The sequence below is a fragment of the Chiroxiphia lanceolata genome, chromosome 5 (assembly GCF_009829145.1).
Source record: "Chiroxiphia lanceolata isolate bChiLan1 chromosome 5, bChiLan1.pri, whole genome shotgun sequence".
In the NCBI taxonomy this organism is placed as follows: domain Eukaryota; kingdom Metazoa; phylum Chordata; class Aves; order Passeriformes; family Pipridae; genus Chiroxiphia; species Chiroxiphia lanceolata.
The window spans coordinates 70708286-70734854 of record NC_045641.1 but is presented as its reverse complement, the minus strand read 5'-3'; the positions used below and the strand labels follow the sequence as shown (position 1 = coordinate 70734854).

General features: G+C 40.9%; 1 protein-coding gene across 1 annotated transcript in view; it reads right to left on the bottom strand.

Annotated features, from left to right (window-relative positions):
• LOC116787404 (potassium voltage-gated channel subfamily KQT member 1-like) overlaps positions 1-26569 on the bottom strand; it is a 468277-nt gene that overhangs the window by 88712 nt on the left and 352996 nt on the right. The window lies entirely within an intron of this gene.

The following is a 26569-nucleotide window of genomic DNA, read 5'->3' as shown; positions in this document are numbered from 1 at the left end:
GGTGCAAGAGAGGGGAGAAAGGTCTTGAAAAATATCCTGGCAAAATCCATAGACATACCACAAGGAGAGACCCAAGATAGTGCAATCTGCACATAAAATCTCTGCATTGAGATTTAAAGAATTTTATAACGAAATAGAGGAACTTTAAAATTTTCTTTTGAACTTTAAAATTTTCTTACATGAAAGACTTTTCTTACAAAAAAGACTATAGTTCTGCTGTTGGAAGTTTATCCATTTAAAGCCCTCCTTCCCTTGTTTTTAATGAATTAAGGCTTGATTTTTTTTTTTGTGGTCATCTTGGAGTAAAATAAAATTTTATTTCGGGCTTGATTAAACACAGTATTTCAGCTTTCCACAAGGAACACATTTAAAAAAATATTAAATTGCTCTTTCTTGATAATTTCAAACCCCTTCCTTCATTACTTCTGCTGGGACAGATTCCTAAGTTTAAACGGATTCATGAGCCATTTTAATTTCTCCAAACTCTGTGGTTGGATTTACTATCTATTGAACACAGAAGCCATATGGTGCCAACAGGCCTTGTGTAGAAAAGCAGTCTTATGGCTAAACCATCATCCTGGGATTCAGGAGGCCTCAGTACAGCTTCTGACTCTGCCAACTGTCTTCATCTTGGCCTTTACCCATGGCCGAATTCTTAAAGGTACTTTGGAAAGCTTTATTTTCTAAAGGTGCCAAAATAGGCTAGGCATCTAATACATACACTGACATAACTTCCTAACAATTACAGCTGGCAAAGTCCCTGGGATGGTGTAGGATGGAAGAGCTTCCCTTGCACTTCTTTGCTGTATTGTGTTGTGCTCTATTCAGGATGCAAACTCACAGAAACAGGTCACCCAGGGGAGCTGCTGGACTCTGAGTCTGGCACCCAGATCAATAAGAGGCAAATCTAATCCATCCCCGATTACCTCATTACAATTAGTTGCTACATGGCAAACTGGCAACCCAGTGCACTAATTAAGATGACAGCATAGAAAAAAACCATTGAACTGCAGAAGGTATTACATAATTCAGAAATATTTTTGGGAAACGAATGCAAACCAGAGCTAAGGAAAAGCTAAAACACCGCAGCGAGTTTTCTGTCAGTATTCCCTGCTGGGGAGGGCAATCTATCTTCCAGCCAAATTCTCCTTATTCTCCTTGAGCTACTGTACTCCTGGGTTCCCCATCAGAACAATTTTTATATCCAGATAGTTTGGGATGGTCTTTTAATACCCTAAAAATTAAATAGCATGGTTGCTCTGAGGGGAGGCACTTCTGCTGTCACCGCACAGATGGGGAAAGTGAGGGAAGTGTCAGATGAGATACTTGCTCCAGATTACACTCAGCAGCAGTACAGAGGAGTAACTGTCACAAAATATAAAAATTAAATTTTTCTCTTTTCTGACCTTGCATTTTGGGTCTTAGTGATATTCCACACCTTTGTAACAGGCTTTGAACTCCTCAGAACTGGAACTGCCCTGCTGGTACCACTGCAATCAGACCTATGACCACAGGTACAGACATATCCAAGACAACCTAGAGCTGCCCCACTCCCCACTGACACGTGGAGCAAGTGGCATAGAATTCAGGGAGCGCTAACTGCAAAGCTGTGCAAGAGGAAGAGGCACTGAGTCTTGGATAAGGTAACACATTTAGCTTAAAGTTAGCTTAGACGCTGCAGTCACATCTCTAGATTACACCTTAGATGTAATTGTGTGCCCTTTACTGATTCTTTGTGTTGTTCAAAGCATTATACACATGTATATTGTCTTACACATACACTATCTTCTCTACAGATTACATGAATTCACTGTCCGAAGTCATAGTTTGACTTTTGGATTGGTACTGAGACTCCTTTGCAGTTCCTAGGAATTACAAATTAAATGACGCGAAGAGATGATTAATATGGCTGAACTCCGAGCAACCTGACTTTTCAGAGCTGACAAAATGTATGCTCTCCACGCAAAACTTCCTTGTTGAATCAGTTACACTCATTTTGAATTATCTTAATTATTAAGACCTTTAAATAATTTTTTTTTGTTGAATGATAATAACCAAGATGCTAAAAGTTCCCACTTTTGTAAAGGAAATCACATCTTTCTTAAGGCAAGGACTTGAATGTGAGTCTTCCATGCCACAGCGAGATGCTGCACGAATTTCTCCCTTCTCCAAAGCTCAATGTCAGGTCAGGGAGTAACCCAGAGATGTCTGTACCATCTCTGCCAGGGCAGGTATTGCTCTCTTGAGCAGAAAGCCTTCCCTACAACCAAAGTTGCACCAATGACAAATTCTAACAAAAGATCATGTTTGTGGTAAGTCCGTGTTTTGCTGAGCAAAGCATCTTTTGCTGAAAAAGTCTTTACCTACTCCTGCCTCATCACTGCCCAGATCTCCAGTCCTCTGGCTCTGCAGAGGCAGGGATGGGTCTGCAATGAATTCTGTCCCATGGTCCAGCTGTGACCCGAGCCTGCAGGTACCTGTTTGGGCTCACATAGCTGCACCCTTCCCCAGCACAGACCAGGGGGATTTCAGCACAGAGTTTACAGAGGTGCAATTCCCTCCAGAGCACCTCTGTCTTCACCGACTTTTTCTCTTTCCTCCATGCCTCACAAGAAGCAAGGCAATGGCACTGCCCATGTAATGCCCATGCTGCCATAATAAAAAAACCCCTCATGATATGAATTTTTTAGTGTAGTTTCCTATAAAGCAATTATCCTTGGAGGATGTAACCTGGGTATACACTGGAGTGCAATGTTGCTTTGAGAGTGAGTTCATAAAATAAATGACTCTGTGAACAGTGCAAGTGAAATTGTCATCCATAAGAAACCCTCTTGGGTCAGGCACTTGTAGAGACATGTGTTACCTTACTGACACAGCATCTGTTTGCCCAATTCTGTAATTCATAGGATCATAGAATTGTCAAGGTTGGAAGAGACCTTTAAGATCAAGTCCAACCACCAGCCTTGCACAAGATGGATAAGGAGATGGGTAAGGAGATGGATTTACTTTTCAGGCTGTTAACTTTTCACAAGCCGCCCCTTCTTACTGAAGATGCTCAGAAACTCTCCCCTTGTAAAATGAACACACCAAATGAAGCATCTCTGCTCTGATAGAGGAGTGGACCACGCTGTCTTACAAAGCGCAATTTTTTAAATCCGAAGAGAACTGAGCAAAAAGGGTATGTAGGAATATAGGACTCTGACTGCTAAGGAATTATCTGCATGCAAACAGTAAAAATAAGCAAGTACTGCTCATTTTGGAACTGGGAGGTGCAAGCCTGAGGGTTGTTTGTGCATTAACTTGTCATAGTGACTTTACAAGTGTGTGCCTGCCTGTTTATTCATAGATGCAGCAAGAATGGTGTGCTTTCCACAGCAGGGTCTGTACTGTAAGCAAGAAATATAACTTGCAGATAAGTAGTATTGCGTGGAGACAAAACATCTACCAAAAAAACTGTGGGAACCTGTGTGTCTTTATAAAACGTGCTTTGATAGGGAAAGACGTATAACAACAAAGCCATCTTACTGGTAACAGTAGTTAACATTTCTCCTAATTTCATTAATGATTTAATTCTTAAAGGAAGAAAGGCTGGCAGAGTTCATTTGGTTTAGTTAGCAGGGTGAAGTAATAGGTGACTAGGGTTTGCAAATCACTCATGTTGTTTTGAGAAGCCAGCTTACAATTTTTTTTTTCTTATGATTCGTTTTCTTAAAAAAAAAGTGAAAAGAAAATAAAATCTATTTAAGGTATGTTTCTTAGCTTAAATGAGGCTTGTGATAAATGTTGAGGATGAAAGTAGAAATTCAGGTGTATCAGAAATAATAATTTTAAAGTTGTTTTTCCCTGTCTGAAGTTTACGTTTGGACTTCATGAGCTCTTTCCAGCGTGTGTCTTCAGTGCCTGTTACCACAATATGCTCTTCTCGAACACAGGCTTGGTAATCTGACAGGGAGGACAGGCAGTCACCCACTCTAATGATTTTCTGTAGTGTGGTTTTTCACACTATATGAGCTGCATGCAGGAGGACAGAAGTGTTTGTTTTGCTGTTGGGGACCTATTTGCCTGAGCAAAAAAAAGAAAAAAGGCCAGAAGAAATCTGGATTCATTGCAATGATCACAAAGAAGGCCATAAAGCAATTTTTACTAGAGTTCAACTCTTGGTCAATGAGATTCATGTTTGCATATATATCACTGAGCCGTCGGGGTCCTGCAGCAGGTGTTCTGTGGGGAAACCTTCGGCACCACAATGGCACCTGTGCCCATAAAGTCATCACCTACCACCCGAGACGGGCGCAGAAGCTCCAGGGGTCGCAGAGCCCCTCTTGTTCCAGCACCACAGCACAGTCAGGGGCTGGGCTCCTTCCAGGGGGGAGCTGGTTGGGAAGGATTAATGGCAGAATTACTCTCTCCCACTCTCGGGGCAACAACTGCCACTTCTCTCCTGACCCTTGCCAGCCCCTCTCAGAGACAATAGACAGATTTGGCTGCAGCTGGCTGGCGAGCTGACATAAAGCTAAACACCTGTGGACCAAATATGCACAGCTGCAGCTTGCCAGGGTCGAACCACCTATTGTGCAAGCTGTGCACGTGCCACCCGCCAGCGCCTGCGAAATGGTGCAAGTTCAAAGGCAGAGCCATTGGGGGGGGGGGAAAGAGGGGTTTGCCAGAACCCCATTATCTGATTTTACTCAAATGCCCTGCAAAATCTTTCTGTGGCAGAGGGTGTTTCTTAGAGCTGTGCAATATATGGATGAAACCATTTATATGCCTGAAGAATTAAATGCCTGCTGAAGAAGCACTTGGTCATAGTTTGCAGGTTTGTTGCATTCAGTTTTTGTGTTATTGCTGTAAAAGTGATTCACAAGAACAATTAATTCTTGTAATGGCCTACTCTAATACTGAATAGATACAGAAAATACCTAGGGATGACTGAGTTGCATCTTCATGAATTAATTTCTCGAATGTACTCAGAATATATAAAACAACACACGCCTATTATTAGCTCCAGTGAGACTAATGCAGAAACTTAAGGGCAGATATTTCATGGAGCTGCCTTTGTTTATGAAACATATATATGTCCATTTAAATGATTCTTCCTATCCAAGGTTACACAGGCTTTAGCAAATTAGGAAGCGACCTTTTTCAAATATGAAATACTAAATGGTAATAATCTGTTATCATGGCTAGGGGATAGCTACTCTACTGAAATCTATTTGAAGCTGATTTGTGAAAACTCCACGATCCAGAAATTCCCCTTGAGAATTTCAGCTCAGGTGGAACATTGGACAATGAGTCCTTGAACTAAGAAATGAACATGGTGTTGACTGCAGGCTGAAAAATTAATTCCAGCATTTTTGTACCCCCAAAATAACCAGTTCAATACATGTGTGGTCCAGCCTGACTGGCTAAGCACTTTGTCCTCAGAGCTTCTTGTAGGTGAAGGCCCCTTCAGAGACTCCTTCACCCATGTTACCAGGTGTACCAAAACACTTGCACATATGTCTGACTGCTTCTAGGGATGTGCTCAGCGTTCCCAGTTCTTCTGACCAGCCAAAACTGGTTGTCACCTCCAGAACAGTTTATTCAGTCAACCTTTTTTCTTATGGATGCTTGGAAATATTCAGGGAATTGGCTGGAGGCATGCCATCATTCTCATGGACCCCGTGATGTCTTGCTGGGTATGTGAAAAGTTAGGGTCCCTCAGGCCCAAGGAAACAGCCAGAGACAAGGAATGGCATGGATGAACTCTCTTGGTGGCTACATATGTCCCGTGAATGTTGACTGGACAGTGTGGGACCATCTGGTTTTATACTGCTACTTCAGGCTCTTAAATAAGTTGTGTGGAGTACCTGACTACTCCAGGACTGTGTCAGTTCCAAATTTTCAAGTCAGTCTGAAAAAGAAAATAATTGCTGTGAATTTATTTCAATGTTTTGTTCTTTTTTAAAAAAAATTTTCAACAGAAAATGTGCAATGAAGCTGTTTCATTGTGAAAGTTTTATATACTCAAACCAAAAGAAATGGAGAATATGAACTTAACACGATAAGGCGCTTTTGGAGGGTCTGTGTTTACTATGTTCTCTGCATGGCAGCTCAGCTCAGCACAATTCAGCAAGAATTTGTGCCTTCTGGGAAGCTCTCACTTCTGAAAAACAACCATCACAAACAGCACACGAACCAGTCAACAACATAAGGGAAATCACTATTCAGCCGAGGTACCCATACACTGATATGAATAAAACTTCTAAAAATGCCTGGTTTATGGGAGCTATTAAAAGGGTGTTGAGTTTTTTATGCTTACTGGGAAATGGACAGAGGCCACCAACCTCATTTCACAAAGGCTGCTACAAATCCTCCAGTCAGTAAAAATTTTCAGTTATCCATGCCTAGATTTGAACCAGTAACCCCTGTGTAAAAGGTGCTGTATCCCTTCATCACTCAGCCCCTCCCTATCCAGTTTTTATGGTCAGCAGGTGTGTGTGTGTAGGAGAGTCTCTGCTCTTTCATTTAATTTGTTACTCCTGATTTATGACATAATCTCAGTTAGGCAGGCTTCATAAAGTTGGAGGCCAGAAGGGACAACTAGATCATCTTCTCTGTCCTCCTGTGTAGCACAGCCCATTAAGTTTCACCCAGGCCATCAGTATATTAAGCTCAAAGATGAAATTGAGACTACGTACTTTAAGTACACAGGGGATTAAACCATGTGCCACAGAGGGACCCAGGAGAGATGGAAGTTATCACTGCTCAAGACCTCTTCAAAGAAGAAGAGATTTGAGAGAAATCCAGCTAATACCTGTGGACAAATCCATTCCTGTCATGCAGAAAGAAGGCAGAGTCCCCTGATCAAAAACAATGAGGCAAGAAAATAAAAATGAGAGCAGAACAGCCAGAAATTTCTGCCAACCTAATTGGGAGAAAATAATTATCTTCTATCCAAATATTGTGATCAGCAGTGCCCTGGATATGACAAGAAGGAACAGCAGCAGGAATACAGGGGAAAAAATACTTTTCTGCCATCACAAGAGTCTTCTCTTTCCTTCTCCCTTCAAGCTTCTGAGGAAGACCAAAGGGGGAACAAAAAGGCAAAAGGTTGCCTTGTATGGCTAACATTAGAATGGATTTTTATAAAGGTTTATAAGGGTACTCAGAGACATTGGGCATGTGATGCTGAGAAGTGATGAGTGTAATGTCATTTCAAGAGCAGAAGCTAAGCATGGGGGAAAACCAATTCTCGGAACAAACCATGACACTAGGGCAGCTCTCCTGAGCCACAGCTTTCCTGACTAGGAAACAACTGACTAATAAGGAGCACACATGGAAATAATTTACTGTCAGAGTGGGAGCAAAAGGATAGTTTAGTTTTATTCCATCAGGACAAAAGCATCACTGGAGAAAAGCCAGTCCAAGCTCCACAGTTTCTAACAAATTAAGCATGAGGACACAAGACAAATGTTGCAAACAAATACAAAATTAAAGCAGTATTGGTGGACCTTCAGCATCTTGTTGCTTTTGACTGTGTAAAGTTTTAGAGCTAAAACACACAATGTCTTCTTAGAATTATGAGGGAAATATTGTGGCTTTTTAAGAGGTCAAGTTCTCAGTCATCACCTTCTTTCTGATTTTCATTCTTCTGTCTGTGCAGCACTGTCTGTTGCTGCCAACCAGATGAGTGACTTGTGCAACTAATTTTACTGATTTTAATGGGATTCTCAAGCAAGTAAAATTGTTTGTGTACTTGGGTATTTTTTGGAGATTCAGATTAAGGCTTGCCTTTGCAGAGAGTGATAGAGTCTGTCTGTCTGCCTTCGCACTTGCCTTGTGCTTTCTTAGGTTTAGCCCTGTCATACTGTTGAATCTGATTCAAGGGTGACTTCTCGAAGTAAGCCACAGTATATGGCATGTATTGGTTAAGCGTATTCAAAGGCATGGATAGTATGATGTTGTGTGTCTGGTTCATACAGGGGCTGAGCAGAGTCACATCTCCCACAGATCAGGCTGTCCACTGCCCTGAATGACACAGCAAGTAATTTTTCATCCGATCCTTCCAAGTTTCCCCTTCTGGTAGTTTTCTGAATACTATGGTTTTAAGGAATAGAACTATCTCCTCTTATTGTCTATCTGACATATTTCTTTTTAGCTGCACTAAATTTCAGGAAAAGTACACTCTTGTGGACACCATCATCAACTAACTCTTCTGTACTCAATAATTAAAAGGAAAAAAAGCCTTTATTATTAAGAAAAAAAATGGAAATAGGAACACCACAAATACTGGCATAAAGCAAAGATTTTACAAGATTTGGATTTAAGTATAAAACCAAGTTTTCTTGTGCAATGATGTCACCAGCACATAAAATGTGATTCATAAAGCCCCTTTTGATAAAGTCCCTCTTGCACCAAACTCTCTTGATATTTTGCTATGCACCAAAGAGACTTTGGGCTCCCTCCACACACAATGGGGGGAAAAAATAAGAGAGCTGTGGGGAGAGACTGGAAGGGAAAACAAGAAAATGATGAAGGTTGTTTTAATAAACCAAAAGAGAGAAGGATGCAAAGTGCTGGAAAATATGTCTAGAAGCAAAAAGTGTAGAAGTTGAAAGGAAAGAGGAAATTAAGCAAAATATGTGAAACTGAGAGATCAGCAAGCCAGGTTTTCAGCTGGGGTAAGCCAGTCAAAGTCCACTAAAGTGAGTGAAGCTGAAATGAGTTCTAGCCACGGAGAATCTATCCCATTTTTGTTACATTAAAGAAATAAAGAACAGGAAGTTTACTTTTGAGAGAAGCTAGAACTCATTAATTAAGTGTGATTTAGCTGGTTCCCAGAAAAATTCAGCAAGAACCCTGCTAAGGCCTGCTACTCTATAAATGCTATCCGATTAGACTCGTTATATTTTAGGAAGCTTGGTGTTCACACACTCAGGGTGGATCCTGCAGATGCCTAAGAAGAACCAAATTTGATGCCTGGGCTTCTGGATGTGTCCAAGTACAGCAGGGACTATCTGAAGGAAGACTGGGATTTGCCCACTGCATCTACACGTTCAACACAGGTCACCCAACGTTTCCTGAGCCTTCACATTTGCATCACACAGTCCTCGAGTTTATCACAGCAGGCAGAGAAGGCAGCAACACATGCAGTGAATCACAGCCTCTTGTTAACAATTGCCACGTCAGACTATTAGAAAGTTCTAAAGAGCTGCTAGCCCAGCTTTGAAGGACAGGTCTACTGATATGACACAGAACAAATCATAAATAAAACAACATCCATCCCCCACCCCATTCCCCAATTAAACCTCATGGAGGCTGCCCTTCCTGCCAGCTGGAATAGTCAAGACTAAAGCCCAACATGTCTTTTGGGTGGCAGGGAGGACTACAGAGTTCTCCTCCCACACACAGCCTCTCCATGTTGCACTGTGGCAGCCCTTCATCCACCTGGAATGCTCCAAAGTCAGAGGAAGCTCAAGAGGAGCAGTGTGAAGTGATCCTTCTCACAGCCTAAGGAGCTATGCCAGGGACCAAGTCAAGACCTGAGCTTGGCCTAGTCGAATGGCTAGAAAAATTAACTTAGAGCCACACAGTGGAGGGAGGCCCAAATTCCAAAGAACACCGAAGTCTCTGGAAGCTTGGCTGAAAGATAATTAGTGCTGCTGTGGCAGCTGAGGTTTCCACTTGTTGCAAAGCGTGGCAAAACTTGATGGCCACGTACACAGGTAGCCCAAAGGGACCTGCACATCACATTGCATTGTTGTCACTGCAGGCACCAGCCAGGAATGGAGTGTGAGGTACAGCTTTTCACCATGATTACAGTTCAGGTTAGGTCTTCTTGCCCATCTCAGTGGGGGTGTTTAAAATGAAGAAAACACCAGGAAGCTTGGAGCTTCAGTGCATTGTATCTGAATGTGACACGTAGAAATGCTTCTTCTTTGTGTTTAAACAAGAGAATGGTTGCAAGCAGGTCTTTTCCAGGAGTCTAAGTGCAGAATCTCCAGCCCCTGGAGGAAGAGCCAGTAATTTCTCCCAGGCAGTCAGGATGGCCTGGTACTGTCAGGTGCCACATCTACATTTCAGCGTCTCACTGGCTCCTCCATGTTGATCCATTTGGACAGGAGAAGGATTGCTGAATTGCTACGCTAAGGAAAAAGTCTGGAGTGAGGGAAACCATCCGGCACTGTTTTTAGAACTTCTCAAGTAGGCTGTGACACCCAGCCTGTGATATGCAGCAAGGGAGAGAGCAATGGGAGGGAAGATCAATTGAAGACACTTCCCTAAAGCAAGGGGAGATGTTAATTGTTGCCCGTGTGAAAACAAGACCTGTTTCAACACCAACAGCAAAAAAACACTTGGGATTTTAGAAAGGTATAACACAGATCAAAGGCCTATTTATACTGTGGCCAGTGAATATTCTGAAGAACTTTCAAAACCTGTGTTTCACGTTTTCACTTGAATTCTCTCCTACCTTAGAGAGGATGCATCTTTTCAGCAATAAAGTAAAGCACAATAATGTTGCAAATTTAATCTGACTTCCCAGTTTTGGGATAAAAGAAGAGGTTTTGAATCTACCAGCGGTAAAAAACCCCAACACATTCTTGCCTTGAGTGTGTGCTACTAAAATAGATGCTGACTACCTACTTCATTCATTGCTTTCAAAGCAGGGGCTGCACATGCAGCCATCACTTGGAAAAGGTGTGCCAAGTCCGTTCAAAGGAAGTGGCCTGTGAAATAAAACTTCATAGCTAAAAAGCTAAAAATAAAACTTCACTTCTTCTCAAGTGTCTGGCTTAATAGCCCCTCGTTATTCTTATTATTCTGATGATTCTTCCTGTTATTTGTACAGCTGAGCCAAAGTTTCCAGGTAGTTCACAAAGTACTCGGAAAGCTCAAGGTGGGACATGAGGTATTATAACCTCTAATTTTGACTCTCATTTACACTACAGTTTCATTTACACCCATTTTTAAGTCTCTTGACATTCAAGAGGTAATGAAGGGGCTTTTTTTTTTTTTTTGTAACATTATTAGACATATTCTACAATATATTATATTATATTATTAATTTTATTTTAATATCTCCTAATCAAGTTTTGGGGTTTTCCAAGAAGAACTCAATGCTTGGTTAAATTCCAGAGAATCAAGGGAATAATAAAAACAATTATCTTACCGACTCCTATTATATTTAATCACTTTTCTACTACATGAAAGAAAACCTGAAGAGTGACACAGTGCAAATTAGACTTACTTAAAACAGGTTCTTTATGAGGTGCATATGCAGGAGTGCTGTCACTTTTGTAGACCTTGTAAAAAAAAAAAAGCATTCTCAATGACAGTGATTCATTTTAGAATTCACTAATCATTTTTCTCTCAGGTAAAGATAAGATTATCAAAAGACTTTTCAGCACAAAGACAAGGTATTTCTCCTACAAAAACTGTTGGTTTTTTCTAAGGCTCTTATTTAGCAGTGTAGTTGCAAAATTAATCCAATCACTTTCTCATTACCCATGACCATCCCAAACCTGGCATCAGTTGACCAGAGTATCAGTTACTCTCTTGCCTTTCCTAACAATTAGGAATAACACAAGAAAAATAATACTCAATGTAATGAGATATTTATATATACACTTGTAAATAAAATTATTTCACGCCATGTAAGGTATTTTTCTATTTGAACATTGCACCAATATTTTTATTTTAAAATTTCACTATAGATTAAAAAAGATATTTGAAAGTGAGTAATGCTTTTTTTTCCCATTCAATTTTCATAAGCATCCTTTATTTCTCTGCCTTCTGCTCCCTTTTCTTTCTTCCTTCCTCTCCACCTTTTCTTGGCTGGTGCAAATGTTCATTCCCTTAACATGAGAAACTCTCTTAATGAAAGCTCACGTAGATTTTTCAAACTTTTATTTTTGTAGGGATAGATCAGGTCCAAGAAACATGCCTGTACATGTGGAGATTTTTGTTTCAAGACACAGTATGAGAGATGCCGTATTTTAGAAGGTAGTCATAGGTTGAATTGAGCTCACCCATATAATCCACTAACAGTTTTGTTGTCAGGGATGACATCATTTAAAATGAGCTTTTGATACTGGGAGCAGGGCTGGTACAGAGCATGCTGAAATCAGTAGGGGTCTCTCTACCGACTGCAGTGCACTAATGATCAAGTCCTTTAATACCATCTGTAGAAGGCAATTTCAAGGCACTCCTTTCATTTAAAAAAACTCACAAGCCCTCTGGTGCACCCTTAAAAGCAAGGCTTTTAAGAAGCCTGTCTATGTCCAGTGGGCATGCCACCCTACCTGCTCACTGCATGCTCCAGAGCTCTGCAAATTGCCCTCAGTGTTTGTTTGTGTAAAAAATATCATAACAGTCATTACAGCATTTTGACAGCTGATGCAGAGACCCTTGAATCAGTAAAGTATTGCTGATGTGCCAGGGGCTGAAAAGCTTTTGCTCACTTTGACTTTTATCCTACCAAATCGCCATTCACATTTCAGCAAATTAAATATTCTTCTGTTTAGGTGCCAGCAACTGATGGGGCAGTAAAGACGTTAATTGAAAGCTACTGGCTGTAATACTCAGGCAAGATTAAAAAGAGAGAGAGAGAGAAAGAAAGAAGAAAAGAAAGAAAGAAAAAAAAGAAGAGGGAGAGGGGGAGGGAACGAAAAGAAAGAAGAAGAATGAAAAGAATGAAAGAAAAGAAGAAGAAAAGATAAGAACAAAGAAAGAACAAAGAAAGAAAGAGAAAGAAAGATAAAGAAAGAAAGAAGGAAGAAAAAAAAGAAAGAAGAAAAGAAAGAAAGAATGAAAGAAAGAGAAAAAAAGAACAAAAGAAAGAAAGAAAGAAAACAAAGTGAGTCATGGTTTCCTAAGTCCATAGCTGTGAGACAGAGTACTTAGGACTATTAAATATATAAACTTCATCTTCTGTTCTTGGGATGTTTTGTTGCATTGACTCTTTTTCCACTTCAGCTACCCTTTGGACTTCTCAACAGTCTGTATGTAGGCAGCTCCCTGTACTGCACAGCTCACAGTTCCTATTCTTCTGTCCTCTCACCCAAACTAGTGCAGGGCCAGGTATGGTCCACCCCTACCCACACAGAGAAAGCTCTTCCTTCCGGAGGATTCCTGTTTGTCAAACAGCTAATGGATCTCTCTGGGAGGAAAGGGTTATAGAACTGGGCTCAGAGATGTGCACAACCTCAACAAGAGCACGGACAGACGAGGGGGGAGATGTGGCATCCAGGGGTGGGGGCTGCAGCTGAGCAGTGGTGCATGTGGCTCCCACCAGCACTGATGCTTCCTTCTGGCTCGCTGCATCTGCTGTGTGGGATGGAGGTGCTGGTGTCAGCCTAGTGCTGTGGGGGAAAAATGGGAAGCACATGGGAAGCAGGAGGGAGAAACCAACAGGGAAGAAGGAAAAACAAAGCCCCTCTAGCTCCTTCTCAGTAAAATGTGAGCTGTCAGGCCTTTAAGGTTCTATAAGGAGCAGTGTGTAGGTGGGCTGCTGCACCCTTGTGGAGCACCTCTGAAGCTGGCTGAGCACAGCCAAGTCAAGGATCCAGCCCCCAACTTTGCAGCCCACTAGGCTAAAAGTTTAACTCAACAGAGGGCTATGTCCACTAGCAAAACTTTGCAAGATCAGATCCAAAGCAAGAAATTTTACTGGAAACTGTTTTAAAATACATGTGAGGAATGGGAACAGAGAAGACAGCAGAATGAGCAGCTGCTGTCTTCTGTCAAAGCAGATGGGACCCAAATCTGTCTCCAAACCTAGGAAGTTCTGTGACTGCTTCCAGGCCTCTCGCTACCTCTGCTTGCTGCTGGTGTGACCCAGGGCTAGGAAAGACATTTATTGCTGGTGGAGCCACCTCCTGTCTCTGCTCTGTGCTTTACCTCTAAATACAACCCTTGTGACAAAGGGATCTCAGAGAGTATTGAAAAAATATTTTCTAAATCAAACTTAGAATTTAGGCACATATACTATTCCTTTCTTTTTCTTTGTTGTACTTCACTAATTACAAACTCAGGTGGACTTGATCCCTCCTTCTGCTCCACACGTACAAGACTGATCCATCCTCTGAGTCTGTCTTTGATGCTAGTCAGCATCAAAGTTGTCTGAGGAGAACTCCAGAAGCTCCAGAGCTCCAGAAGCTCCGCTGCAGGCAGAAGCTGTGCTCTGGGTTTTCTGTTCCTTTCACTTAGTTCTGTCTACAGAAATTGCAATTAGCCAATATATGCACTAATCCTTCTTTGAATAGTGCTAAATTATCACCTCAGTGGCTTCCTGCAGCCACAAATCCTGTAATCTAATTACATACCCTGTGAGAAAACGTTTCATTATATCAGTTGTGAATATGCTGCTTTTGGTTTCACTATCTCCTTTTTCCACTATTTTTAGACAGAGTCCCATTCTGAGCAGGAACTTAAAAGCCCCAATCAGCTCCTAACTTACAATATGTACACAGAGTGAAGACAGATTTCCCTCTTTCTCCTCTGGGACTTCCTTTTTAAGCAGCAAATTCAACATTGAATTTTGGGTCATTTTGGTAGTCATTTGTCCTGCTGGGTGACTTGTGCTCATACAATTGGTCTTCATAAGAGGTTTTTTTTTCAGTTTCTATTAATTCATACTTGACTAATTAAATGGAGTAGAAACAGCTACCTGACACGGAATGGCCTGATTTCACTTCTAGGTACTTATCTAAAATATTCTGGTTTATATAAATACTGCAAATACTTGAGAGGCTCCTTGGCTTCCATACAGTAAAAGACTCCCAGCTGGATTGGTGGTGAACAAAACTCACATGAATTGCAAGTTTTGGATCAGAATTTTTTCAGCTTTTCAACATACTGAAAGCTCTGATGCTGCCAAGTCTTGAGTCAGATGGCATGTGCAGCTCCAGCTTCGTACTCAGTTTGCCAGCTCAGTCATGTGGCCAAGTGACTGCCCAGCTGGGTTAGTTCTTGACGGTGGCTCTTTCCTGGTGAGGGTACTGGAATAGGTGATGATGCACTGACCAGGCTGTTGAGAGAGTGTGGCTGCTCCACCCCGGAAGTGTTTCAAAGCCAGGTTGGATGGAGCTCTGAGTACCTGGTCTAGTGGAAGGTTGTCCCTGCCCAAGGCAGGGGGGGTGGAAAGCGATCGTACCTTAAGGTCCCTTCCAACCCAGGCCATTCTATGATTCCATGATTCCTGACACCAGGCAGCCTTGCAGCACAGCTTTGGCCCTACTTAGGGCCTTGCATGGCCACATTGGCTCCAGCTGGTTGTCCTGGAGCTGTATGTGCTTTGCTATCCAAGACATCCCTATCATCAGAACCGAGGATCGCTGGTGAAGCACTTTATAATCTGGCCATTGCAGAAATATTGATTTCTGTTTGACTGGTATTCAGACTGGTAGTTCAAGCTGTCCTTGGACTGGGCTGCTATTAAGCAGTTTTTTCTTAGGTTTTTTTGGTGTGGGTTTTGTTTTAGTTTGTTTGTTTTAACGTATAAATTAAAAAAGAACTAAAGCCTGGAAAATTTAGTTCCTGGTATCACTACAAATAATCAGGCAAAGCTGGTTCTGATTTCTGGGCAAAAGAGAGTGATCTCTGAAATATCTCACAGGTCACTGTAAATTCTATGTGTAATAGATGGGTTTTGTTAAAACATAACAGGTTCCACCAACAAGAGTTGCCAGAAGGCCTGCAGTTTCAAGTAAGAATCATAGATCTTATATCTCTAAAGAAGAACAGGGCAAAGAGATTTGATACTAAAACCTTCTCAGGTCTACAAATGAGCTTTGTATTATTTTACTGATGATACAATCTGTTAAAACTGTATACTAAAGTATTAAGGGCACATATCAATGAGACATCAATGGCAGATATCTAACTTGCTACATAATTCCATTTAAAAATTACCATGAATATTTTTCTAACTGTATTTCTACAGGTCCAAGAGTCCTAAGACTATTTGAACAGCCCTTCGAGGATGGCATTGAAATGTCCAGTATTGCACTAACAGTTAAGATGGATAGGTTTGTATTATAAGGTAAATTCAGGTATGAACTTACACCAGTACAATAACTTTGGTGCACATGTGGCAGCTTATTTGGCTGTCCATATCTTAAATTGTGAAGATCACTCTAATTAAGTGAAGGGCTTTTCCAAAAAACAAGACTACATAAAAAAACTGCGTAATGCTTTATATAGAATTAGCAGCTACCATGGATTTGTAAAATGATACTAAATGCTCATTTACAAACAAAGAAGATTGTATCTTAATTTGATGTAACTCTTTACAAAGAATTTTTTTTTAAAATACTAAGTTATGCTCATTCAAGTACATTGCTACTTCCCTTTTTGACCTCTGCAAAGACTGGCTCAGGTCTGTATGGACTACTCTTGAGGTGATGAGTGATTTCTTAAGATACTGTACAGGAAAGGGAGACACAAAGAGGAGCTGACCATCTGTGACAATAGAAAAGAAAAGATTATAAATTTATTTTTTTATAAATCAACAGGGAATAGCTGGAGGAGATATATGTGGTCTCCAAACCTGGCCTTTGCCCACAAAACACAAGTAATAAAGAGTATTACAGTAGCTGAAAGAACAGAGGAGAATAGGTGGACGGCAGCACAAGGATGAGACCAGCAGCCAGGCAGATGATAGTGACAAGTGTGTTCAATGGGAAGTAGAAATGAAACTTTGTACGAAAGGACAGGACACACCTTAAATGAAGAAGAAACTGGAACATCTGGTGCAGGACATCAAGTATATAATTGGAGTAATAACCAAAACCTGGTATAACTATGGTTGGAATAGGGGTTATGATCCAACATGGTTGCTGGGAAGTACCCACCTGTTCCACAAAAATACATGTAATGATAAACACCATAGGTAATCCTGCACATTAACAGAGAGAGATAACATGGATAACAGAAACAAGCTCTGATTGTCTGGTTATTCTAATTTCCAAATGGAAAAAAAAAAGGGCTACAGGCTGAAGTCACAGTTTGGTATGAATAAAGATCTACAAAACGCTAGTCAAGACACAAACATACTGGAGCATTGTACATCATAGAGATACTGTACCTTGCAGAAATATGTTGGAGAACAAATTCTACAATGATGTTAGAGACCAGAGGTTCCTGGCAGGGCTACTTGATAGGTTTTTTTCTCTGCAACTCTTGTGGAGCCCAGCAAAAGCAGATGTTATCTTAGATTTGATTTTGGAAGGTACTTAAGGAAATGATAAACTGTTCAGAGAAGTAACCTTAGTTTGAATGCTCATGATTCAATCCACCTTAACATTAGGAGACTGAAAACCAAACTAAACCCATAAATAATAAAGGGAAAAATACAATGAACTTAGGGAAACAGAGAGACAAATTGGTCTGAGAATTTATAGGATTGAATGTGGAGGAAACATAGACTATCTTTGAATTAAGGTACACAAATTTATCTGGAACTTGTGTCAGACTGTATTTAAAGAAGGATTCACAGCTAATTCAAAACAGGATGGCAAAAAATAATAAGAGATCCTCTTAATGTGGAGAACAGGATAGATTTTCAGAAAGATCTGCCAAAGAAAAAACATCTCTTACAACTAGAGAATTGTAGGTCTGTTGTGAAAATTTCCAGCCAACTCCTTTCAGAAAAATCAACTACCTAACAGAAATGTCAAAGGGCTTCTCAGACAGAGAAAAGGGAAAATAAGCATAAGATAGAACAAAAATTTGCCATATTTTTCAGTAAGTACAATGGCATTGGCTGCAGTGCAAAGGCTAGAGGGGAAATGGAGCACAAATGTGGACAGCGTAAAGAACGTGCAGGTATTTTCTAAATTTGCATGCTTGCTGTGTTCCTGCCTTTCAGTGTGGGGTATTGGATACAGGAACGGGTTAAAGTACAGTCTTGGGCTGAGAGGCAAGAAGTCTGGAGATATTTGAATCTCCTTGTTTTTGTTGGAGCAGGACAAACCTTCAGGGCTGAACAGCACATTACCTGATAGAAAACACTTTTCTTCAGAGACAATGATAGCACCATCCATTTGGCATTAACTTTCAACAGGGTATTCCTAGAGCACAGGTGAAAGAAGTCACCTGAAAGACAAGTTTCTTAAGGGGGGCGTGAGGAGGAGAACAAGCAGAGAAGAGTCAGACAAGCACATGCAGAGTGGCAGGCGCAGAGGCTGACACTTGCTCAGGAGGGGAGGGTTTCAAGGCCTCCTTCTCTCACAGACAAAGACCTTGCCAAGATGGTTTCTCACATGAGAACTCTGTGTCTTTAGCAGATGACCAGCAAATATAAATCCACGGGAGAAAAGTTGTCTGGCCTTCTGACTGTTGATCTGTCCTGAGGGACCTGCATCAATTTGGGTATCTCCCTGGTGGAGCCATGGAAGTAGCACACTGTCACAGTCACAGTAGAAGTCAGTCAGGCCCATCAGCACTGAGAGCTGCAGCCAGCTTCAAGAGTTATGTGAGAAGGCTGCAGCAGGGCTGCAGTTAAGAGAAAGATGCGTCTCTGTCACAAAGGCACAATAGGGATTACCACATTGGAGGTGGAAGCAAAAACATTCCTGTGCTGTAGGGAAAGGATTAGCTTTTGGACTGACCTCTTCAATTATTTTCATGAATGGTCTTGGCACAATAATAGGAATGCACAGGAATGCATTAATCAAACTTTTTGATGAGAATTTGGGATATTGCCAGTACAGCAAAGGATCAAACTGTCATATGTTAAGAATTGAACTATTAGAATAAAAGAAGTGTAGTAGGTCATGCGTTTTCGAACTAACGATAACAGTTCCTGGAAAAAGTTGGGAATTCTCCAGTTGGAAAAGGTCAGGAAAAAAAAAGCTCAGGGAAGCTTGAAAATGCTGGTCAATACAGAATGACTGGGAGTCATGGTGTGAAGCAGCTATGAAAAAGATTGCTGCAATCCCATGATAACTATTTCCACTCAAAACAGGAACTGTTCATGTCGCTGTAGGGGGCAGGGACAACTTTTCCTGGAAAACCTTGAACTGTTTTATTCACCCATGCTTAAAAGAGAGGAATTCAAAGTGGGACAAACACAGACTCTTTAATGATGCAGATTCCACGTCATGTTGAACTGAGTCCCATTTGGTCTCACATCCTTTCTTGTGTTCATGCAACTGTGTGGCAAACCACAACAAAAGAGGAAAAAAACTTTTGAAGCAGAGATTACCCTTGTAGACTTGAGGATGCAGTTCTTGTAGAACATGTAATACTTGAAAGTCAAGTTAATTTCCTTTCTAAGAGTTTAAATATATACATGGATTTTTAGGGATTTTTTGAACTTCAAGAGTTAAAATACTAAAAAAGCACCTTAACTGCTGGTTTTCCAAACTTGCTCAGCAGTTAAAACCATGGCCTATCCCAGAGCTGAACTTCCACCAAGGAACTGAAAAAACCAAACCAAAAGTTTGGTTCACAGAGGTGCCCTGTACCTCCCAGGTTTTGTCTTCAGATGGAGATGAAGGACTGGAAAGAGCCTGAGTAGAGACAACCTCTGACACTGGCCACTTCAGACAGCTGGGTTAAGTGTGCCTTTATGAAAATCTGTCCCTTTACTACTACAGCCTCATTGGGAACTCCTGGATACTGTTTTCTTATGAAAAATTGGTGCCTTAAGGGATTGTCTGGGTTAATAAAAGTATCAGTAGTCCTCAACCAAGGCTCACATGATGTCTGTCTTCAAATGACATTGGATGTCTTAAAATGACACACAGTAATGTGCAAAAATCATAGGCACCAGGGAGGCTGAGCACTGCAGAAGAGCACAGAACAGTAAAATCTTGTCCATACAGAAGAATGGCAAGGATTTCTGACAGGTGTATTTATACTTGCATTAACAAAAAGTGCAGAAAGTTGATGCCCAGATTCAGGTAAGAAGTTAAGCGTTGGTTGGCAATATGGTGGGAGCTGGATGCTCATGGGAAAATACTGTGGGGAACAGCACTATGTTTGCCATGCACTGACACTTTTCCAGGCATCTGTTACTGGGCCCTGTCGGGGACAAGTTAGTGGCCTATTTGGCCCTTTGATCTGACCTAGAACTACCATTCCCATGTTCCTTCAGAGCATAATTAAGCTAATTCATCAAAAAACCCACAGCAAACTGTGTTTCTCTCTTAACTTAGAGGTAAACTCCTTTTTCTTCCTAGAAAGAATTAGGCTGTATGGGTGAATATGAACTTCAGGCAATCAATAATATCAACATGTTGATAGGAAACTTGTTATAACTATTCATATGAGTAAATCAGTCACTTATAATGATGTCTAAATTCTTCAAGGAGATCAACACCTGCAAAAAGTTAGAAACTTTCCTCCGCCCTAAAAGTATGTTCCTATAGGGAGGCTCCTAATTCTGTATTTAAGAATATATCTTTTATTCAGAGGCAGCAAGAACCCAACTAATTCTATTTTCTTCTTCTGTTCTGCCCAGTAACTGGTCAGTTGCAATCTGTATTAATAAAATGTCGTCTGTATTAGTAAAGCCTGGATGATTCTTGTCCCCTTGAAGATATCCTGTAGTTAAAAGAATGGCTTGTGTTCATTAGAGTAGGAGAATATAGAAATTTAAAGGTCTGGGCAATACTTTCTAATCTGGAGTAAGAAGAGGGGAAAAAAGGTGAATACTAGTTATATTGCAGAAAAAAGTCAGATGTCTTTTTACCCCTCAAAGCTGAAAATGACTCAGCTGTTTCCCACTCAAATTATGAAATAAAGCTGTTGCTTTAACAACGATAAGATGTGTACAACTGGTTTTCTTTAGCCAGATTGCCTATGTGAATGTATTCATGGAAAATAAACCACTCCTACAAATGAAATATATGTTTATAGGATTGATCTTATCTTATGTTTCATAAATAGTGCACCATGAGAACAAGCACTGACAAGATAAAACAAGTGCCCATAAAAATGTTTGGCCTGGGAAAACTCTGCTTCTGAATTTAAAAGCTACCTATAGTTGGAGAACTGGACACAGATGCAGCACTAGACCACATTTAAACACTCATGATAATGATTGAATTTTTCAAGGCAGTGCAACCCCAGTGTAAGAATTTGAGTAAATGCTAAGTTCTTCACAAATGCTGACAACAAGCTGGTGGTGCCAGCTCTTGGGTAACTTTTGAAAGTCTAGCCACAGCTTAAAAGATAAGCAGAGACCATATAAAAATGCAGCCCATTTTATGGGCTTCAAATACTTGGAATGGTAGCTCTGCATAGGAACGTTAGTTAGTATGTGAGCAGCTGAAGTATCTGCCTCTTCAGAGACACTTTGTAGGTGCAATGATGGGGGGTATAAAGAATAAAGAAAAGTCTGGCTTGCTTGTAGGTGCTCTACTGATTTTTTTTCCTTCCTTGTTTGTGTATTTCGTACTTTCAGGCTATAACTTTTAAACTGCTCTGAAATAACATTTACTGAGTCGCAGTAGCTGCCCTACACGCAATGCCTTTACCTGAAGCCATTTACTGTAGCGCTCAATGGAGAATTCTACACAGCACCTGCAATCCAAGATGGCAAAAGTCTCAGGTGCTGGACTACATTGGGATACCAGAGCCTAAGTGCCTCCCTGCTGGTGTAGCTTAAAGCAGGGTTTTCTCTTAACACAGAGAGAACTTTGTTTGGGTCCCTCTCGTAGTCACTCTACTGAGCTTGGCAGTCAGTGTATGCCTGTGGCATGCCTGAGACTTAGCTAGAGGACTACTGTATAAACAATGGGAACAGTAATGTTATATGTTAGATACATCACCTGGTACTGTAACAGTCCCATTCCCATTTTGTACATGTAGACTGAGCAGGCTGCTGTAATCTGAGAAGAAACATCTGGCTCGCAAGCTTTCGCTCGGTCTTTTCTAAACTGAAAAAACCCCCAGTCCCCAAGCCTCTACAAAACCACACCCCCTCAACAGCCCACAGAAATGTCCAACAATTACCCGCCTTTTCAAAATTAGTAAAGTATCACTAGGTTGTGATTAAGCTCATTTCAAACCTGTTCCTCAGGAAATGCCACTATTACATTCCAAGCAATTCTTCAGGCAAACTCACTTAGCATATAATAACAGAAAAACACATTTGTTCCAGGTGCTTTCTTGGCAGAACCTGACATTTGTGTCTGTTTATTCTTTCCTCCATCTCCCAAACTCCCTTCAGATTTTGTTATTCTGTAATGGTTGAGGTTGCCCTGTCCCTTATGCAAGAGATGGTTGGGGAGGGAAGAAGCTTTAATGAAAGGAGCATGGATCAGAGCCACAAAACAAATCTAAATATGGTCTTTGTTTTCTTATTTTGCTGCTGACCCACATTCATTGTAAAATAGACTCTTCCATAACCACTACCCCATTAAAATATTTAGAGTCCTTAATATTCTGCATGTTTAAAATGGAATTAATTCCTTTGTTTGTATGCTTGTTTATTAACTAGCATTGTGCATGGAATTGTATAAAGCAAAAAGTACAACATGCTATTTTCTTCCTGGTCTTGCAGTATAAGGAGACAGGCAAAAAGCAGGAACAAACACTGCAGCCCATAAAATGCTGGAAATTATGGCCACAGCTTCCACAATAACCTGTGTACTTGATTTCTAAAAAGATCTATATTGTATTTTGTCATTTTCAGGAGGTGGGATGACTGGCAGGTGTTGAAAATGAGGTGCATATGAGAAGTCTTGAGCAGAACGACTAAGAACAAATGTTCCCTAAAACACTTGATCACTTTTAAAAGCTTGATACTGGAATTTTTTATTTCTTTCTACATAGTTTGAGCTTCATTTGCCATTTTGATAACAGGTGTTCATTGTACTTTTATTACATGGGCTCTGTGGAGCTCTCAAAAAATAAGCTCTACCCAGAAGCAGTTTTTAATAAACATTAGCTTCCTCCCAGCCCCAAACTGAATACTAAAAAGACTTAAAGGTTGGTTTTGGTTTTTTTTTTTCACCTCTGAGTTTGAAGAGGCCTTTGGCAGTGGCCAAAGTCTAATGAAAAGAGCCTTGCCACGGAACACAAGACCAAAGTGACAGACAGATCCAGAGAGGAGAATAATATGGTCTTCTCAATCATGAGACTAAGATTTTATATTTGAGTAACAGGGTACCTCTCAAAGCCTGAACCACTGGGCTTGCCTCTTATCTGCTATAGATTTATTTTGCCTCTTACCTTATTTATCACTGAATCACTTCAGTGCAACCTCTCTTTCCAGTTTACAGTTGTATCAGATTAGGACATCTGCTTCATATTCATGGTAGGGTTTTCTTAATAATACGCTTTCCTAAATTGAATTCAAGTCAACAAGGTAATTGTATCTGGAAAGACAATACAGTGTTCTTCCTTCTGTTATTCATTTAATTAATTTGCACTGTGGACAGAATCTGATGTGTGAAAAACCCTTTCCTTCCACAGTTTTGCGTGGCTAATGAAGACAGAGCTTTCGTCTACAAAAGCAGCAATATACAAATGACTTTTCAGACTTTCATCCCTCAGAGCACTGTAAAAACAATTATTCCTTTACAATGGAGATGTGACTCTCTTGTCCTGTATAACAACTGAAAAACCTCTGGACTTCAAACAATGTAAGGGACTATTTAAAACACAGGCCATTTTAAAAGACATTTTTTCATTGTTTGCTTTAAAAATCCTTTAAACTCCAAAACCAAATGGATATTTCAGGAGAGATCTAATTAGAGGAGAACTCTAAATTCTCTCTTATCTGTAAAATGGCTTTCCAGTGCCCATCCTGCTCTTCCAGGGCCACGACAGGCCTCCAGAGCAAACACATGCTGATCATGCTGGAGTATCCCTGGCATTTCTAATGCTGGATATATAGGAAGAGATGATATCCCAAAGAAAATCAAAGAAAAAAAAATCTTCTAACAGATACCTTTCAGACTTTCACTCTGTGAAATACAACATTTAAGGAAGCACACAACCACTGAAAAAAGAATATTTTGCATTGTAAGTAGAAATTGTTCCATACCGTGAAACAAACTGTATGATCGTTGCAGTTGAAAAGAGGTTTGCTGCTACACAGAAGAGTTGTCTCCCTAATCCTTTACTAGGAAACTAGTTTTTAGGGCTAGAACTACCTAGAAATGTGTTCTATGCACTAACAGACCATCTATCTACAGGGTAGCCAGATACTATTCTTCATGGCAGAAAAAGCTGGATTCCTAAATTAAATAATCAGAGTTGTCTGCCTGTAGAAGTGGTTTGCTTTCCTGAGGGGTTGACCAGGCAGCAGTTCCTCCTGTTTTTTTAAAAGCTCAGACCTAACCATTTAACAACCTTGATGTAAAATTAGAAAGCTAACTTTAGATATCGGGGTTGGAAAATGTTGGTGGTCTGCAAATATGATTAGAGGTCAGACAGTGCAATTAAAGTTCCAAGGAAACAATCCGTATGCCATCTCCCTCCCTCCATTATTTATCTATCTATCTATGTATCTATCTATCTATCTAATCTCACGCTACTTACACACCCAGACATACCTGCCTACTCCCCCAACACATGACATTAGCACCGGAACCATAAAATACATCTGTCTTCACTTAAGTCTGGCCCATTTTTCTGAATGAAGTTAGCTACCTAAGCATACTTTTTGCTGATGTTCTTGCCTTGAAATTGGAAAACAAATGATATGTGATGCTATTTTGCCCATCCTTAGTTACCTCACCGAAAAGTTCCCCACCCATCTTGGCACTATCGATTTGAGACAGGAAACACAAAATTGTGACCACATAGGGTAAAGGTGGTGCCCCAACAAAGCCACAAGGACTCTAAATTTAAGCCTGCCATGAAAGCTTTGAAAATGATGACACACAAAGAAGGAGAAACTACAGGGAATGAAACACCTTAATTTTGAAAAACCACAATGATCCACCCAGCACTTTTAGAGCTTTCAGCGTAAGGCATGAATTAACCACAGGCAGTTTTCAACCTACCAAACACAGAGACTCATTCTTTGTAACTTTGCAGCTGCTTAAAATGGGATGGATGTGTCTTACAGACTTAAAAAGACAGTTCTCAACATGTCTATATCTCTTTTAAAAAACAACAACATACACTGACAGTCCAGTAGGCTGGAATTCCCAAAAATGAACTGGTGACTCCTCATTTTGGAATGGCAAATTCAGGATACTGTAGTGGTACATGGCTTAAAAAGCCCAGAGCACTCTTGTTCTGCAAAAAAGTGCTCTGCACTACTTCATCTTGAGCTTGGGTTCTCCCCAAAAAGGCATCTCAAATGAAAATTTTGGCCTGGAATTTGTGATTTCAAAACTCTTGTGGGCTGGCCACGTTTCACAAAAAGGTGCTGACATTGTACTTAACTGTGACTGTAATTAAATCTATTTATGGCATCATTTGGTATTAATTTGTATTAATTAGTCAATTACTGCTAATAGTTAAGTGTGTTTTGGACTTCACTTTCATTTAAATAACACTCTTTAAAGGACAAGCAAATGGTATGAGGCATCTTCTCAAACATGACGCTATCCAGAACCAGTGGTGAGTGGAAAACTGTTATGTACATTAAGCTAAGCCCTTCTCTGAATTAGGGAAATGCTGACTAGTGTTTCCTCTGAAGGTATGTTTTGGGGGAAACTTTGAGTGCTGGTGAATATGAATATCAAATTAAATTGAAAAAATCCTGCTCTCTGGAACCTACTGCCCTTCAAAGTCTAATCACTGCTTTTCTTGGAGCAGTGCTGTGTTTTAGTCGGGGTTTGTTTTTTTGGATTTTCTTTGCGTGTACTCAAAGACAGGGTGAAATTATAGGAATACAGGGATAGAGGAAATTCAAGCAGAAATAAAGCGTGTGGTATGGCAAGACACAGTTTATAGCCTTCTGCAGGTTACTGCACTTGCTCTTACAGCCAGGATTTGCCAAGGAGCCTAAGGCGTGTCTTTCCCGAAAAACTTTTAAGAGTCGACTGCCTGGAGCCATAAGATGAATTCAAAAATCTCAGCCTGGAATTGTTCTGAAATTTCTTACAAACATTACCTCTGTGACCCTAACAACGCTGAATTCTGAATTTGAGGGGTAATTTCAGTAGCATCTGAGAAGAGCAGCTCCAGGCTAGGATCCAGAGGTGTGCTGAGCCCATGGGTGGGGAGCGGGCTCTCCCGGGGAGGTGCCCTGCGGTGCTAACGGGAGCCGCAGCACTGGGATCATCTTCCCGCCTGATGCACCTTCTCCTGTGACACGCTTTGCCTCCCACTCAATCTTTCTTTCCAAGTCCTCTGCTCCTTGGGCAGGCCCAGCAGGTTTCCACATCCTACAAGGCAGGACCCCAACCCGAGCGAGTGAGGCACTGTTGAGTGAGTCAAACAGTGAGGATGCCTCCAGCCCCTGCTGAGTGAGTGAGACAGTGAGGATGCCTCCAGCCCCGGGTGTGCCCGCGATGACAACATTCACCGGCGAGGTGAGCTGAGCTGAGCTGCCCAGCAAGGCAGAGTGGCCACACCTGCTGCGTCAGGCCATGGGGAGGGGAAGATGCTGTGGTGCAGGTGCAAGTCATGGCTTTGTGCATCCACGTGCATGAAGCAGGAGCCAAGCATGGGA